Consider the following 16,214-nt stretch of genomic DNA (forward strand, 5'->3'; position numbering starts at 1 on the left):
CCCGGGAGGAGCGGGGGGAGGCCGGGGAAGGACTCACCATTGCAGCAGGGCTCGTCCCGGCGCTGGAGATGCCGCATCCCCGCGGGGGGACAGTGGCCGCGGGGGGACAGTGGCCGCGGGGAGCCGGTCCGGCCCCGCTGCCCGCGCTGGCTCCGAGCGGCCGCGGCCGCGCTCCCCCCGGCCGGAGGAGGGGTCGGCGCCTCCGAAGGGAATCCAAATTCCTCCTCCCTCGCCTGCCGGTCATGTCCAGGCTGCCTTTGCTCAGGGGATGGGCCAGCTCCTGGCCGTGAAGGAATTTGCCATCGCTAAATCAAAAAGAAAAAAAAAAAAAAAAAAAAAAAAAACAAACAAAAAAACCCCCACCAAAACCCAAACAACAACAAAAAAAATAAAGCCAAGAGGGGAGGCGGGATATTTTAAAACTTTTTTTTTTCCTCTCTATTTTTTGTTTTTTTCTTTTTTAAGGGGGGCTGTCGGTGCTCGGGGCGGGGCGGGGAACGAGAGGGGTGCTCAGGCTGGCTGAGATGCTGTGCCGGGGTGAGATGCTCCGGTGCGCTCGCCCCTGCCTCTGTGCCTGTGTGTGATTCTCATACCCAGACAATGCTCTGCAAAGCGAGCTGGTCCTGCGGAGAAATGCAAACACCTCCTCCCCCGAGTGCCTGAGCAAAGGGAAAGCGATACGGAACCAATAGCTTCTCCTTGGCTGCTCTCATTAATATGGAGGACAAAAAGAAACCAATGAGGAGGAGCGGGAGGAGGGATTTATTCAAATCAAATTTCTTAAATCGAACACCCTTTCCCCTTTTTTTTTTTTTTTTTCCCTTCTCCCACCTCCCTCAATTCTGCCTTCACTCTGTCACCTTAACCCCGTTTCTGTTGTCCCGGAAATTTTTTATTTCCTGTATCATTACTGTGACAGGGTCAGCAGCACACGGCGATGGGAGGGAGGTTGGCATCGCTGCTGGGAGGGAGAGGGGGCTGTGCGAGGGAGGATGAAGGGAGCCAGTTTCTCCCGGACCTGCGGAGTTGATTGCAAAGACAAGCGATAAAGTAGCTGGAGTTGTCAGGGAGGGGAACTGAGGGGGAGCAGAGCAGGAATTCCAGCTGGAAGCAGCATTTTTCAGATGGTGTTTACAGATGGGCAGGTGGCCTGTGCCCAGGCTGAGCCCTCTGAGCTTGGGGAAAGGATTCTCTCCCCTCCCACAGCAGATGCACACCCAGGGAGGGAAGTGACTGCCCAGGAACAGCAGCACCTGCGCTGTCCTGCAGTGCCACAGAGCTACCCAGCAACGGGATCCCTGGAACAGCAGCTCAGGAGTGGCACCTGTTGCTGGAAAACCAGTGGAGGGGAGCTGTAAGGAGGGCTGAGATGGCTGCGAAGAGGGGAAGGGATGTCCAGCTGGTTCCCTGCCCGGTACCTGCAGAACAGCAGGGTGTCACATGTCAAGAGCATCCAGGCACTGCTCCCTTCTGCACAGTGCTCGAGGGGAGGCTCTCCAGACCTGGAAAATGACCACTAAAGGAGCCTGAGCTCCCATCCTGTGCCAGGATATCCCATGGGGACACTTGGCCCCACACTGATTTTGCTGCTGTTAACCATGCTGCTCTCAGGCCCCCCAGATCCGTGCCAAGAGTCTGAGATGCTGAATGCCCACATCCTTACCCAGATTCGGAGATGTGCTGGAAGAGCAGCTGCCTGCTAATGAGGTTCTTCTAATTACCCTGAAATTCCATGACACCTGCGTACCTACTACTGCTCCTCCTGTTGTGGAAGCCCTGTCCTCTGCTTATCTTTCCATAGGATCACAGAATCATTAAGGTTGGGAAAGACTCCCGAGGTCATTGATTCCAACCTTTAACCAAACACTCTCTTGTCAACTAAACAGAGCACGGAATGCTGTATCCAGTCATTCCTTGGACACTTCCAGGGAAGGAGAGTCCACCACTTCCCTGGGCAGCCCATTCCAGTGCTTGACAACCCTTTCAGTGAAAAAATTCTTCCTGATGTCCAACCTGAACTCCCCTGGCACAGCTTGAAGCCGTTTCCTCTTGTCCAGGGAAAAGAGACTGAGCTCCACCTGGCTACAACCTCCTGTCAAGGAGTTGTAGAGAGTGATAAGGTCTCTCCTGAGCCTCCTTTTCTCCAGGTTTTTACCCTTTCCCCTTCATTTTCTGCATCTCCCATCTTCAATTTCCCATAGCACATGAATTAATTTCAGCTCCTCCTTGCCTTCACCCTAATTCCTTTAAACAAAGGAGAGAAAAAAAGGCAATTTTGTCATAAAATCAACTAAATCCGTGACCTGCCCAGCGTGGAAAGCCCTGGCCCAGTTCCTGTGTGTCCCTGTGGCTCTGAGCCCAGGTGCAGGAGCCTGGAGGGCACAGCCCCCCAGCAGAAGCAGCAGCCCCACCAGCCCTGCTCCAGTCCCTTGGCACAGTCACAGCCCCGTGGCTGCTCAGATGCCTCCTCTGGAGAAAACCTTGTACAGACACGCTGTGAATGCACTCAGCTCTGGTTTTGTTCCAGCACCATGGAGCAGACTAAAGAATCAACCAGAACTTTCAAAGCTTTCTTTTGGATGTTTTCCTCCAGGCCTGCCATCTTCTCTAGTCACATCTCACAGCTTTTGGTAACTTTACTGGATAAGAGACGAAAGAAAACAAATGAAAGATTATAGAATCATAGAATGATTTATGTTGGAAGGGACCTTAAAGATCACATTCCAACCCCCTGCCATGGACAGGGACACCTTCCACTATCCCAGGTTGCTCCAAGCCCTGTCCAGCCTGGCCTGGACACTGCCAGGGATCCAGGGGCAGCCACAGCTTCTCTGGGCACCCTGTGCCAGGGCCTGCCCACCCTCACAGGGAAAAATTTCTTCCTAATATCCCATTTAACCCTGCCCTCTTTCAGTTTAAAGCCATTCCTCTTTGTCCCATCACGTCATGTGGTATTCCAAAGTCCCTCTCCAGCTCTCCTGGAGCCCCTTTAGGCACTGAAGGGGGCTCTGAGCTCTCCCTGGAGCCTTCTCATCTCCAGGTGAACACCCCCAGCTCTCCCAGTCTGTTTCCAGAGCAGAGGGGCTCCAGCCCTTTGATCAAATTTGTAGCCTCCCGTGGACTCTCTCCACATGTCCACATCTTTCTTACGTTGGAGATGCCAGAGCTGGACCCAGCTCTCCAGGTGGGGATTCACCAGAGCAGAGTGGAGGGAGAGAATCCCCTCCCTCAACTTGCTGCTCAACTTTTTTTGATGCAGCCAGGGCACAATTGACTTTCTTGGCTGGGAGTGCTCAGTGCTGGGTCATGTCCAGCCTCTCATCCACCAACACCTCCAAGTCTTCTCAGGGCTGCTTTCAATCCATTCCCTGCCCAACCTGTTTTTATGCTTGGGATCGCCCCAACCCAGGTGCAGCACCTTGAACTGGGCCTTGTTGCACTCCAAGAGGTTTGCACAGACCCTCCTCTCCAGCCTGTCCAGGCCCCTTTGGATCCATCCCTTCCCTCCAGCGTGTCCACCACACCACCAGATCAGTGTCATTGGCCAAATTCCTGAGGGTGCACTCGATAATGAAGAGCATTAGATGATGTAGGACAAAAAGCCCTCCACAACACAATGTTTGTTCTTCCCACAAAAAAGCATCTATGTTCACTCTGCGGACTTAAAGGACCTCTTCCCCTGCTCCAAAAAAACCCACGAGGAAACAAAACCAAAACCCTGTGTTCTCTCAAAACTCCCAGAATTTATGGCAGTCCTGCCTCAAAAGCCCTGCAGTGAGACGCTGCCTTAGCTTGCAAAGCATGGAAGAAGACTCCCAGGTGTTCAATTATTATGTGCGGATCCAACATCTGCTCCCTATCTTTCCCAGGAGAAGGGCAGTGGGCCAAAAGAATCATCTAGTGTTCCATATCCAGCAGCAGTTGGATGACCTTAGATGATCTCAGCTGATTTTAGTATCAGGTTTCCTACTGAAGTAGTCAGGAGAGTCTATCCAAAAACTTTGTTCCCCAAAGAAGTCCATTTTTATGAGTAGAAAAACAATTAAGCCACTTCCAGGTAAATGGTGTTTTATTGTCATCCTCCTGAGCAGTCTATTAAATAGGTCTTTATTATTTGTGTGTAAAGCACAATAACCATTCTCTTGGCTGGTATGAGGGACTGAGGGGGGCAGGAGGAGGCTTCCTGAGGGCAAAGTGTGAGTTCCTGCTGATCCATCCTTCCACCCATCCATCCATCCATCCGTCGTCCTACATGTGTGAGCTGGTTGCAGGAATATGTGCTGAGACTGGGTTAAAGGTATTTTATTAGGAAGTCCTTGCTTTTTTATTTTGACACCTGAGGTGTGATTTAATTAACTGGACAACTGGGTCTGAGCTGGCCAAGCACCTCTGCCTTCATTTTAAGTTCAGGTGTTATCAGTGCAGCCACTGGAATATGAGGCATGATCCATCCCAGCCCAAGGAGATACTGAAAGCAGCTCCAAGGAGCTGTGCCTGTTTCTAAATGTGCCTGTTTCTCTCCACTCTAGACCTCTAATGGTTAATGAAATGAATCCCTCTTTCACTATCAGGTTTGACAAGCCTGGAATATTGAGGCTCACCCACATGTCTTGTTCTGCTCTGCTGGACAAGAACTGCCTCCAGATAGAGCCACAGCCTGCCACCCACACTGAGATCCCTCCTGCCAGGCCTGACTGGCCTGCAGATCCTCTGGTGTGATGGTCAAGCTGTGCTGGGCATGCAAAGGAGACCCAGAGGAGAGGAAAGTTCTCTTGTGCAGTGTGAGGTTGAAAAATACCTCGTGACAGGTGGGACCCTCTGGTCTCCATATTCCTCAGTCACTTCCCACCAACCAGAAGATTCCCAACAGTCAGAAAGGGGCAATTCCTCGTTCCTGAGGACAAGATCTGGTGGGAGTATGATGCAGACAGTGCAGTCATTTGTTCCCTGTTTAGCCATGTAAGTGAGCTGTACTGTTCAAAGGCATTTCTGCTCGTAGCACTGTGTCCAGAGCCAGGGGGATGCAGTATCCTGAATCCCTCACCTGCTGTGGTCTGCTGGGACAGTCCTGGTGGGTAGACAAAGCTCTGCACCATGGTGTTAAAAGGCAGTGACTCAAACCATGAACCTGAAGAGCAGCAGGTATCCCATTGTGTGACTGCTTTTACCTCTTAGTAAATATAAAGTAGCTTAGCCCCCAGAGCTGTGCACCTCAGGAGGCTGGAAGGTGTGAGAGCAGCCACCAGTGACAGCTGAGGTGCTGGAAATTCCATCTCAGCTGAGCGGATGGGAGGCCATTCAGAGAACTGAGCGGTGCGGCCCGGCCCGGCCCGCACAGCCTCGAACACGACCCCGGGAAGAGCGCGCAAGCCCCAGCAGCCCCGACAATTCCAACACGGGAGCGACTGAAAGAGAGAGCAAAGACGCAGCGAGACAGAAAACAGCAGCCACTCGGAAAAAGGAAAAGATCATAGTAACTAAGACCTTAGGGATAGTAAAATGGTATAATGTTAAGCAAAATTATGGTTTTATAACAAGGTGTGACAACCAGCAAGACATATTCGTGCATAGAACTGCTATTAAAAAGAATAACCCTGAAAAATGCATCCCAAGCTTGGGAGATGGAGAGGTGGTGGAATTCAAAATTGGACTAGGTAGAAAAGGGTTACAAGCATCGCAGGTCACTGGGCCTGATGGTGTTTCTGTGAAAGGCAGTATATATGCAAAAAATCGTAGTCATGTTAGACAATATCTCCATTGTAAACCCCCCCTACAGTCTCCCTTTCCTAATCCCACCTTTCCCTTTTACCCTATGTCCTATTACCCCCAGTGTATTCCCAATCCATTTTTTCATCCATGGTTTCCCTCACAAAACCATGCTTTTGCCAATTGTTTCCCCAAAAATCCCTTTCCAATGCCGAGTGGGGGATGAAAAGGGGGAGGGAAGAAGTTAAACCCTCTCCTGCCTCAGTTTCCCCACAAAGCATGCTCAGAGAGTTCTGTCTCCCTTCTGTCAGCCCTAAGATGTTCCACAGAATCTGTTTAGACATTTATAGACTCAGGAGGGTGGCTTGTTTTGTTTTGAAACTGTTCTTGTTACGTTTATCCAGTTGTTTTCATTCTCCTTTTATTAAAATAAAACGGGTGAGGTGTTGGGGTCCCTCCCCTGCCGTGTAGCCCTGGGAGAGGGGCCCTGAGGGCACAGACACGGGGCTTCCCTGCCCCTGCTCAGCCTCGTTCCCATTGGTTGGTTTGTGTTCCCTGCGCGGGCAGAAGGACCCTTGGTCCCGTGACTGGAACAGTTCCTCGGCAGAGCTCCGGCCATGCGGCTGGAGAAATAAACATCTCTCTGAAACAGCTATCAAGAATCTGTCTGTCCATATATGTTTCCTTTCCACGGGACTCCTGGTTTGGTGTATGCATGTTGCAGTATCCCCACTGCAACAGCCATTGAACACAATACCCTCAAAGGGAATTGATTTGAAACAAACCCTGTGATTCCTGTATCCAGTCATGCATCTCCTGCAGCTCCTCTGGGAACGTTTTAGATACACAAAATCTACTAACAGAGTGAATAGCTCAGGTGCAAGGCTCCAGTATCCCACTGCTCTTGAAGTCAAGGGTACAGTCACCAATAAATTCAAAATTCTTTTCCCTACCTGACCTACCTCCTCTTTCTGGAGCTCCAGCTTCACTTGGCGTGAGGAGAGAATTTGTTCTTTCCTCTTCTCAGGTAAATAAGCTAAAGATGCCCTTTGACAACTTCTTGTGATTCATGATCAGCTGTTTAAAGAAATTACCTTGTGTGAATCATCCTCCAATGGAAGTTACATCCCCACTGGAGGGAGTCAGCAGAAGGGAATGTGTGTGAGCTTGTCTGAGAGAGTGAAAACAGGCAAAGTAGTGATGAACAAGACACAACAGGAGGTCATCATGGGAATTATGCCTGTGGAATTGCTCTAGATTAGGAGCCTTCAACTTATATCAATGTACAGAGATTGCTGAGACAGAAAATGGCGTGAATATAAAAATGGCATTGAGAAGGTAAATGAGGAAAACAATGTCCACTCTCCTTCCTAATGCAAGGCTGGAAAGATGCCAAAAAAGAAAAAAAATCGGGATGGCCTGGTTCAAAACAACAAAAAAGTCTTAAACAAAAATTGTGACATGACCTGAGGGATGCTAGAAGCTTCCAAGGATTCAAAGCTACTCCATGGAGGAAAAGTCCATAAAGGCAATTAAATGTCATGAGACCACTTCTGGCTCTGAAGATTTCTGAAACACTTTTCAGTAGATGCTGAGAGGGAATTTAGGGCACTTCTGTGTTAATGCTTGCCCCTTTCTAACAATCTCTGTGGGACCTTGCTGGACTTGCTGACTTCTGGTCTAACTCAGTGCAGACATTCTTATATTTTCTGTTGTCACACCTTGTCACCAACCAGCATCCCCAAGTCCTTCTCCACAGGTCTGCTCCCAACCCATTCTCCTGCCAGCCTGTATTGATACCAGGGGCTGCCTCAAACACATGCAGGACCTTGCACTTGGCCTTGTTGGGCCTCATGAGGTCCACATGTGTCACTTCTGGAGCTTGCCTGGGTCCCTCTGGATTGCCCCATCCTTCAGGAATGTCACTGCAGCCTCAGCTTGGTGCTAGCTGCAAATTAGCGGGGGCTGTGCTCACTGCCACCGTCTGTGTCATTAATGAAGATTTTCATCAGTGCTGACCCCAATACAGACCCCTGGAGGTCACCACTGATGTCCATTAGAACATTGAGCAACTGACCACAACCCTCTGGATGTGACCATCCAAGCAATTCCTTATCTGCTGAGCAGCCCACTCATCAAATCCACCTCTTTCTAATTTAGAGGGAAGGATGTTGGGGGGAAGATGTGTCAAAGGCTTTACAGAATTGCAGATAAATGACATCTGCAGCCCTCCCCTTGTCCACTGATGGAGTCACCCCATCAGAGAAGGCTGCCAGGCTGGTCAGGCAGGATGTGCCATTGGCAAAGCTGTGCTGACTGTCCTGAATCTCTGTTCTCCAGGAGCCTCAGCACAGCTTCCAGGAGGATCTGTTCCGTGATCTTCCCAGGCACAGAGGTGAAGCTGACAGGTCAGGAGTTCCCAGGGTCCTCCTTTCTACCTTTTTTAAAAAATGCTTGCAAGTTTCGCATTGTCACATCACCAAGGAGTTCACCTGACTGCCATATATGATTTACAGAAATGCATTTTATAAATATACCTTTAAATACGTGTTATGTAATTTATTATATAAATATCTATTTCGATCTGAACCGAAAGCTGCAGCATTCTTGCAGTTCTGCTTATAACTCCTCTATTGCTCCATGGCCAAGATTCATCCTACCACACTTAAGGAGTTTAGATGGATTAATTTTCTAGGGATTTCTGTGTTCTGTGTCCTCTGTTTCTGGGGATAGAGCCCTCCTGTGACCATCAGGGGACATCAGAAACATCTGGGAGTTTCTCTCCTTCTGAAAGCTGGATAAAATTGGAATTGGAACAGAGACCAACAGTGTTTGCACTGTGTTCCCATACTTGGCACCCACTGAAGGAATTGTTTACAATTATCTGACAGCACCTCTTTATCAGGAGGAAAAGACATGTAAAGTCTCAAAGAGCACAAAAAGGTGCTTTATGTCTCACAGAAAATAAAGCTGACGAGGAGAACTTCCAGTTCCACGGGAGTGTGGAAGGAGTCTGCTGTTCAAACTGCACTTTAAGCCCAGACTGGGGCTCTGGATTTTGTCATGGTGAGCCTCTGAACCTCCTGTTGTCATATCCAAAGGCATATTCAAGTTTCACATGGAAGACACCAGCTATTCCCACAGTTGAGGTGAGAGACAGCCCAGGATTTCTCTTCACTTGCTTTGCTCCTGGAAGTCCAATTTTCCATCCATTCACATCCAAGAACAAACACAGATAAGTGACGTTTTCTGCCTTTTAACAATCACAGAATCGTCAAGGTTGGAAAAGACCTTCAAAATCACCAATCCCAATTACCAACCCAACAGCACCACCTTGTTCTCCACTAAATCATGTCCTCAATTGCCAATCCACATGGTTTTTGAACAATTCCAGGAATGGTGACTCCACCACTTTTCTGGGCAGTCTGTAGGAGCACAGAGAAGAAAAGGGACTGGGTGTTGGCAGCACTGGCCATGGGAAGCAGCAACAAAGTGCTGAGAAGCTCTCAGGGATAAGCTCTGAGCTGTCACTTGTGTCCCCCTAAGGGTCAGCAGGAGGTTTGGCAGAGAAAATTGAAATTTCCAGTGAAATATTTTTGTCTTCTCCTTGTCTTGTTTTGTTTGTTGGGGGGTGGTGGTTGCAGGAGGAGTGGTGAGATAGCACAAGGAGAGGCTTGTCCTTAAGTAGCACCAGAAGTCAATGATTTGGTCAGGGATATTTTCAATTTCCCAAACAGATATTTAATAAAAAAACCCCAAAATTTAACAATGTATTTTTTATTTCCCGAAACAGAATTTCAAACACCTTTTTTCACTGAAAGAGTTACTACAAAGATTTGTTTCTCAACCAAAGTTTTTGACACTCTGTAGAAAGAATTGGGAAAAGCAGCATTAAAATACCATGGAACATAAATCTGTGCCTTCTCTCATAATCCAAATATCAATAACTGGTGGTCTTCAGAAAGATTAATTGATATCTCTGTCTTAATTCCCACCTACAGCTGTAAAGAAGCTCAATATGCACAAAGCTTTTGTGTTTAATAAGAATTTGTGAATGTTTCGAAAGAAATGAAACCATGAATAAATACAGGCTGAAGGAGTATTCCTTATCAATTCTTAGAATGGTGGATATTGATTGTAGTGAGATATGGATATTGATTGTAGTGGGATATGGATATTGATTGTAGTGAGATAAGGAGCTTAAACTAGAAATATTTGAAGAAATAGGTATTCTCCGAAGGCTGAAAGTTATCTGTGGTTCCTGCTTGCCAACAAGCATGGAGAAAACCTTCCACCAGGCATTCAGGCATTCCTGGATATTTATCTGAGTGTGACTGATGAGCAGAAGTCTCCTTTCAGGTGCATTATTCTATCCAAATAGCGTGGATAACTATCAGAATCTATGAAGTCTTCCTTTAAAAGTCACCTAATAAAATACTCACTTTCAGATCTTGAAGATGATTGAAGGGGGGTCCACCTGAGAATTTTTGTGCTCCAGATCATTCGAGGGTTTGTGGCCTAAGCCCTGGATGAGAAAATATCTCCTTACTTAAAGCATAATAAAGGCAATACTGAAGCAGATCTGAGGAAGTCGCTGATCTCTTCAGCTCCCACCTTGAATTGACTCACACACCTTCCCTCATCTTCCAGCGCCGTTTTCAGCATCTGGAAGATGCAATACATCCTCCTTAGACAGTTCCTACTGAAATTACTAACGACCAACTTGTGGCTAAATTCAAAGGTCGCACTCCCCATCTGAGCTCTCTTGATTTATGAGCTGCTTTTGCCACTTGGGACAGTTCTGCCTTCCTTTATCTGCAGGCACAGACAGATTGCTCCCCTAACCCTGCAGCCAAGTGTTTTGCTTTTAATTGCTCTGACAGGATGTCTTGAGTTCATTCCTTGCTGCACTCCTGGTGAGGTGAGGGTCATCCAGCGGTGCTCAAGGTCTTTGATTCTCAAAATACCTTCAGTTTGACATCTTGGCCTTCTCTTCTTGCATGAAACACTTTGGAGGGAGATTCTCCACTGCTGGAGGAGGACAGCTGGAAAAAAATTCAGCTGTAGAAGACCAAAAAGTTCTCTTTTCCTTCAAGTGGAGGCAAATAACCCTCCAGTGAGGACTGCAGAAGGTCTATGATTGGCCTGAGCATCAAGTCTGGGTTAGCCAAGCCGTCATGAAGGGGTTTTAATGGAAGGAGCCCATGGCTACATTTGCAAATACAACTCGTGGAGTTTTCCTTGAGGAACCGATGCCTCTGCTGTTTTACCTGATGCCATTCTCTGTGTGGAGTCATCTTTTATCTATGGAGAAAATTTTATTTGTTTCGTATTTCTCTCAGAACTTCATTATCTCAATTTCTTACTCCTTTTATTACATATATTTTTTTCTTTCTTAATACACTGCCTTTGGTTCTGGGTGCTGCATTTATATAGAATTTATATGTGAAATAGCAACTTCCAAGATAAATCAGGGATTGAAAATGCACCTTTAGCCATTACAAAATATCTCCTACTTGTGCTTACACAAAGGGAGTAGCTGTGTCTGCTGCTGCTGGTAGTTTATCATCATTTAGTAAGCCAGACTCTGAAATATGGAATATGCTTTGTCACTGGAGTGCAACTGCTAATTGCATTCAGATATGTTCTGTTTTCCCCTGCTTTTTTCCTGTATTTTTTATTTTCTGTGTAATTTTTCTTCCCCTGCACTTGGCTGAAAGCCAGTTTTCTTAAATGGAATATGACAAAGCTAAAAATCCTTTTCCTTCTCTAGCAGAAATCTCTTCTGCTGTTCCCATGCTGCATAAAACCCTTTGCATTTTAGTGTACACTGATATAAAATCTGATCTCCTACAGGAGACTGTGGCCTCTGTTCCCTTCTCTGAGCATGAAAAGCACAGAATCACAGAATGGTTTGGGTTGGAAAGGACATTAAAGATCATCCAGTGCTACCCCTGCTGTGGGCAGGGACTCCTTCCACTATCCCAGCTTGCTCCAAGCAGCATCCAGCCTGGCCTTGGACACTTCCAGGGATCCAGAGACATCCACAAAATTCTGTGCAAACAACTAAAGGCAGGTTCATCCAAAATTTCTCTTTTCATCTCCTCTAACATGAACATACAAAAACAATAAATTAGATAAAATATTCACAACAGGAGAAGGCTTTCTGCTTGGGCTCTGTCAAACATAGAAGAGAAAAGCAAAAGCCAAAGTTAGGAAGCAAAAGCCAAGCAAATGCATTTCAGAAATAAAAAAAGAAGTAGAAAAAGTAACTACTGCAATAATGTCCCAGAGAAAGAGGGAGGTCTGTAATACCTGAGGGATTCATCTAATCAGAGGTTGGATATATCTTCAGTGGAGGTGCCTGTAGCTGAACTAATCCTTGTTTCCCTGTCTAGTCACAGAAATCTCGTTCATAGTTGCCAGAAACCAGTGCGTGTATCACATCAGCCTGAGGGAGGCATGTGGATAGATGAGAAAAATCATATCCTAAAAGTGCTGTTTCTCTCCACTGACTTTAAGGAACCTGTGTTGTCAACATCCAAAGGTGGGTGAGATGAATCCCACGCTGGATATCTCCAAGACAAGTCTGTTTGCCACTTAAAGGAGATGCTTTATCCAAAAATAAATCACTGACTTCAATAAATGAGTAAATTTTAATGGCTTCTGGTGCCAGATGAATGGGAAGGTGTAGAACTTAACCCTGATAAAGGGAAATACTTCATAAGACAATTTCCAGTGATGGAACACATTTCCGTAAAAAATGACAGAGAGCAAGAGTACAGTTTAAACCAAAGGGATTGGAAAATTAAAAAAAATTGGCAAGATTATCTGGAGGAAACATTAATAATGTTGAAATAAATTTAGTAGGGTATGTTACAACTTGACAGCTTTAATCAGTCTGCAATTGCTAAAGGTCAAGGCAAAAATAACAAAATATATTACCCTAGACATCAGATTCTTACATTTTCATCTAATTTACCTTTTCAGGGCAAAGAGAAGACTGGATTAGACAGGCAAAGGATCTGATGAATATAGGACATTCCCATATTCTCAAAATATACTCAATAATATCCTATATTTTCAAAATATGAAAAAGAAAATCCATTCATCTTATTTTCTGAGGTAATTAATAACATTCAAAGAAACAGGCAAATAAATAAAACCACCACCCTCTCTTCTTGTTTGGGTCTGGATTTCTACTCTATTCTGAAATTTATCACTTTGCTTTTTGAATTTCTTATGTTTTCTTTAAGCAGCTGATGGATAACCTGATTTTGGCAGTTCTCCCTCAACAGTAACAAGGATCATTATTAGGGTTACACAGAGAAATACCTGTTACAGAAAGCAAAATAGAGTTAATTACAAAAATCAAAGTCATGCAGAACAAAAGGCCTCGTGTTTCACATGGCAGAAAGACATGGTGCAATGTCATTTCAGGGAAAAGCTCCCCAAAAATGATTCTTTAGCACTTTCTTTTATCTTTGAAATGTCTCACTTCCATTTCTATTAATCATTTATACTTGCTTTACATAGCCTTACAATAAACAGCAAATTAATTCAATGGGCTTAATATAACTTCTTTTGTATTTTTGTCACAGCAAGACTATCTCAAAATTCAGTGTAACTCTGCACATATTTTACATTTGAAATGAACAGTTCTTCACACGTTACTTATTTTAAATACCAGCTTTGTTTCTGCTCTCTGTTCAATCAAAGCATTCATTGTCTGATTCTAAGATGCTGACACTACAGAAGGTGGATATAACACATTCTCATCCTAAAAAATTGGTGGTTTATGAGTTGTTGGGTTTTTTTCCCTGCACTAGCAAGATTAGCAAGAGTGAGATCTGCCTATGCTCGACACAAATGCTTTCTGTCTTTTTAGTTTTTCCCATCAGCATAACAAATTCACTTAATGCCTGCCTTAAAACCTAATTCCTCTCTTACTCAATTTAGTCTAAGCCCTTGTACAAAGGTTGCAGCATCCTTTCTTCAATTAGCTCTGATCTTTGCACTTTATCCAATTGTAGCTGTTTGCATTTCTCTTTTTTATTCCTCTGGCTTCCTTCCACCTGTGCTGCTGCTTTAAAGATTCTGTTTTTGTCATTTAATCAGATTTTTTACACAGATTCTACACACAGGTAGGGATAGTTGGGGGGGGGAGGTGATTTTAAACTGAAAGAGGGTAGATTTAGATGGGACATTAGGAAGGAATTGCTCCCTGTGAGGGTGGGGAGGCCTTGGCACAGGGTGCCCAGAGAAGCTGTGGCTGCCCCTGGATCCCTGGCAGTGTCCAAGGCCAGGCTGGACGGGGCTTGGAGCAACCTGGGCTAGTGGAAGGGATTGGAACTGGATGTTTTTTCAGGTCCCTTCCAACTCAAACCATTCCATGTTTCTATGATTCCATGGTAACTGAGTGTCTCACAACCCTCAGGAGCAAACTTACTCCATCCTTGCAAGTGGTGAATGAAAGGTTTAGAAACATTGGAAAAGATACAAGTCTGGGATTCAACCCATCTTCTCTTAGAGAAGAGATTCTTAAAATAGCTCATCTCCGCTGAAAGTAAAGTATGAGTTTATTCCACTAAGTGAAGATGTCTGCAGTATAAATGTTTACATTTATAAGTGTGGAAGGACTATCACTACAGCCTCCTCTTCCATATGTACATCCACTCAGTGCAAATAAGGTCAATAATTCCTGTAATAATACACATTGCTCATGCTGACTTTTAGTGCTTTTACAGCTGAAGATAAAGTATATCCCTCAGATGTCTCCCATGACGTCCTTGGCTTTTCACCAAGTACGTGCAGACTTAATACCACTAGATCTACAGGCAGCAGGAATTTACATATTGCAAAATTGCTGTAGCACCATTTCATCTTTCAAAACAACTTCTCTGTGTGTTTTTTTAAGGAATAAATATACATCCTGCAAATACATTGGGAATTAAGCAGAGGTTATTCTTTTTTCTGAAGTGATGGCTGTGTCTGATGAATAGAAAACCTGAGTTGAAGTTGTGACAGTGATGGTGTGAGCTCATTTCTCCTTCTTGTGGGAACCCAGACTACAGAGAATATTTCTCTGCCTGTTCTGAAGGGTTCTACCTCCTGGACAACACCATCTTTGACCTTCATCCATGGGGAAAATTGCCTGGCCTCTGGGAAGAATTAGAATCTACACTGGTGTGAATTAGGTGATAGAATACTATGTAAGATTGTCACAGGGTGAAACAGTTAGAGGTTTTGGGTTTATTAATATAGTAAATAGATAAAAGCAAGAAACATCAAAATGGAGGATTGTTGTTGTTCTCCAGACCTCCTTCTCCTTCTCCTTCTCCTTCTCCTTCTTCTTCTCCTTCTCGTTCTTCTTCTCCATATTCTGCAGTAGAAGTGGTCTGGGATAATTGGCTAAAGAATTCCGCAGTTCCTGCCTGTGTGATAAGATAATTTATTAGACATTGGTAGAAAAGTGAAAATATCTTTCATTTTAAGTTTTCATTGGTTAATTTACCTTTAAAAGGGCTGTGCAATCTTGATGATTTGGCTTTTCCTGCATTCTCTGCTTCATGCTATATCTGGGTCTCGTCAGTGGCCTGTACTTTCTAGATAAGACTTAATAAACAACTACAGAAGAAAGAGAAGGCTGAAAGTCCTGTTCATCTCTGACTCCTGGCACAGACTCTAAAAAGCCTCCCCCATCAGGGGAGACACAATTAAGGCACGGATTGCATCACTTCTCTTCCTCAGTTTCCCCATTTAAAAATGGCAGTCATGGTACTGGTCTCCCCTGGAGAACACCAGCAACAACACAGCTCTGAACTCCAGAGTGTTTCTCCTCCATCTCATGGAAGCAGATGCTGACACACACGTGAGTTATAACTGCACAACCCCTGGATACTGATGTTTTCCCAAGACGCTTCAGGCCAGGGTCACCCACATTTAATTAAGGCTTTGCCACCAGCAGGGAGAGGCCAAAGTTGCAGTTGATTTTCTATATATTTGTGATTATCCTGGATAATTTGGAAGCATCTGTTCTGCTGATAAATATTTCAATGAACCACGGAGCTGGTTTTCTGCAACGAGCATGAAAACACAATCCAGCTGCAGCGCCTCTAACTCTGAATGTTCCTTTTATTCATTTCTGGTTCTTTTTTAAGAGCAATAAAGCACATCATTCTATCCATTCTGCTGTTTTACACTTTAGGGCCATAATGAAATGCTCTGAATGAACATGGATTGGTAATCTAGGAAAAAAACCAATCAGAAATGTCGGCACTGGTAATAAAGACTTTATAAGCTTTAGAGCTGCAATTTTTGTGGACATCTCTTTCAGAGCTTTTTTTTTCTCAAAGAGCTTTCCAAATCATGACAGGCAAGCAGGCTGGCTTAACACAATCATTTAGATTGCATGGAATTTTCTCCCAGTAAAATTGCCAGCGATCATTCTCATTTGAAGCACTTCAGATCATCTCCTTAGAATCCTAGGCAGAAATTTGCAATGTGAG

The 16,214-nt window shown here is 45.1% G+C and overlaps 1 protein-coding gene across 8 annotated transcripts in view; it reads right to left on the reverse strand.

Annotated features, from left to right (window-relative positions):
• ADCYAP1R1 (ADCYAP receptor type I) overlaps nucleotides 1-670 on the reverse strand; it is a 138,026-nt gene extending 137,356 nt beyond the window's left edge. For 7 of the 8 annotated variants that reach the window (XM_048314429.1, XM_048314340.1, XM_048314246.1 and 4 more), the window contains exon 1: nucleotides 38-392. The gene's annotated coding sequence lies outside the window, so the exon portion shown is untranslated. Of the gene's footprint in view, nucleotides 1-37; nucleotides 393-593 lie in introns of those variants that run through there. The other variant, XM_048313894.1, reaches the window with a different exon arrangement.
• Nucleotides 671-16,214: the final 15,544 nt, after the last annotated feature.

This window comes from Corvus hawaiiensis, chromosome 1 (assembly GCF_020740725.1).
Source record: "Corvus hawaiiensis isolate bCorHaw1 chromosome 1, bCorHaw1.pri.cur, whole genome shotgun sequence".
Classification (NCBI taxonomy): Eukaryota; Metazoa; Chordata; class Aves; order Passeriformes; family Corvidae; genus Corvus; species Corvus hawaiiensis.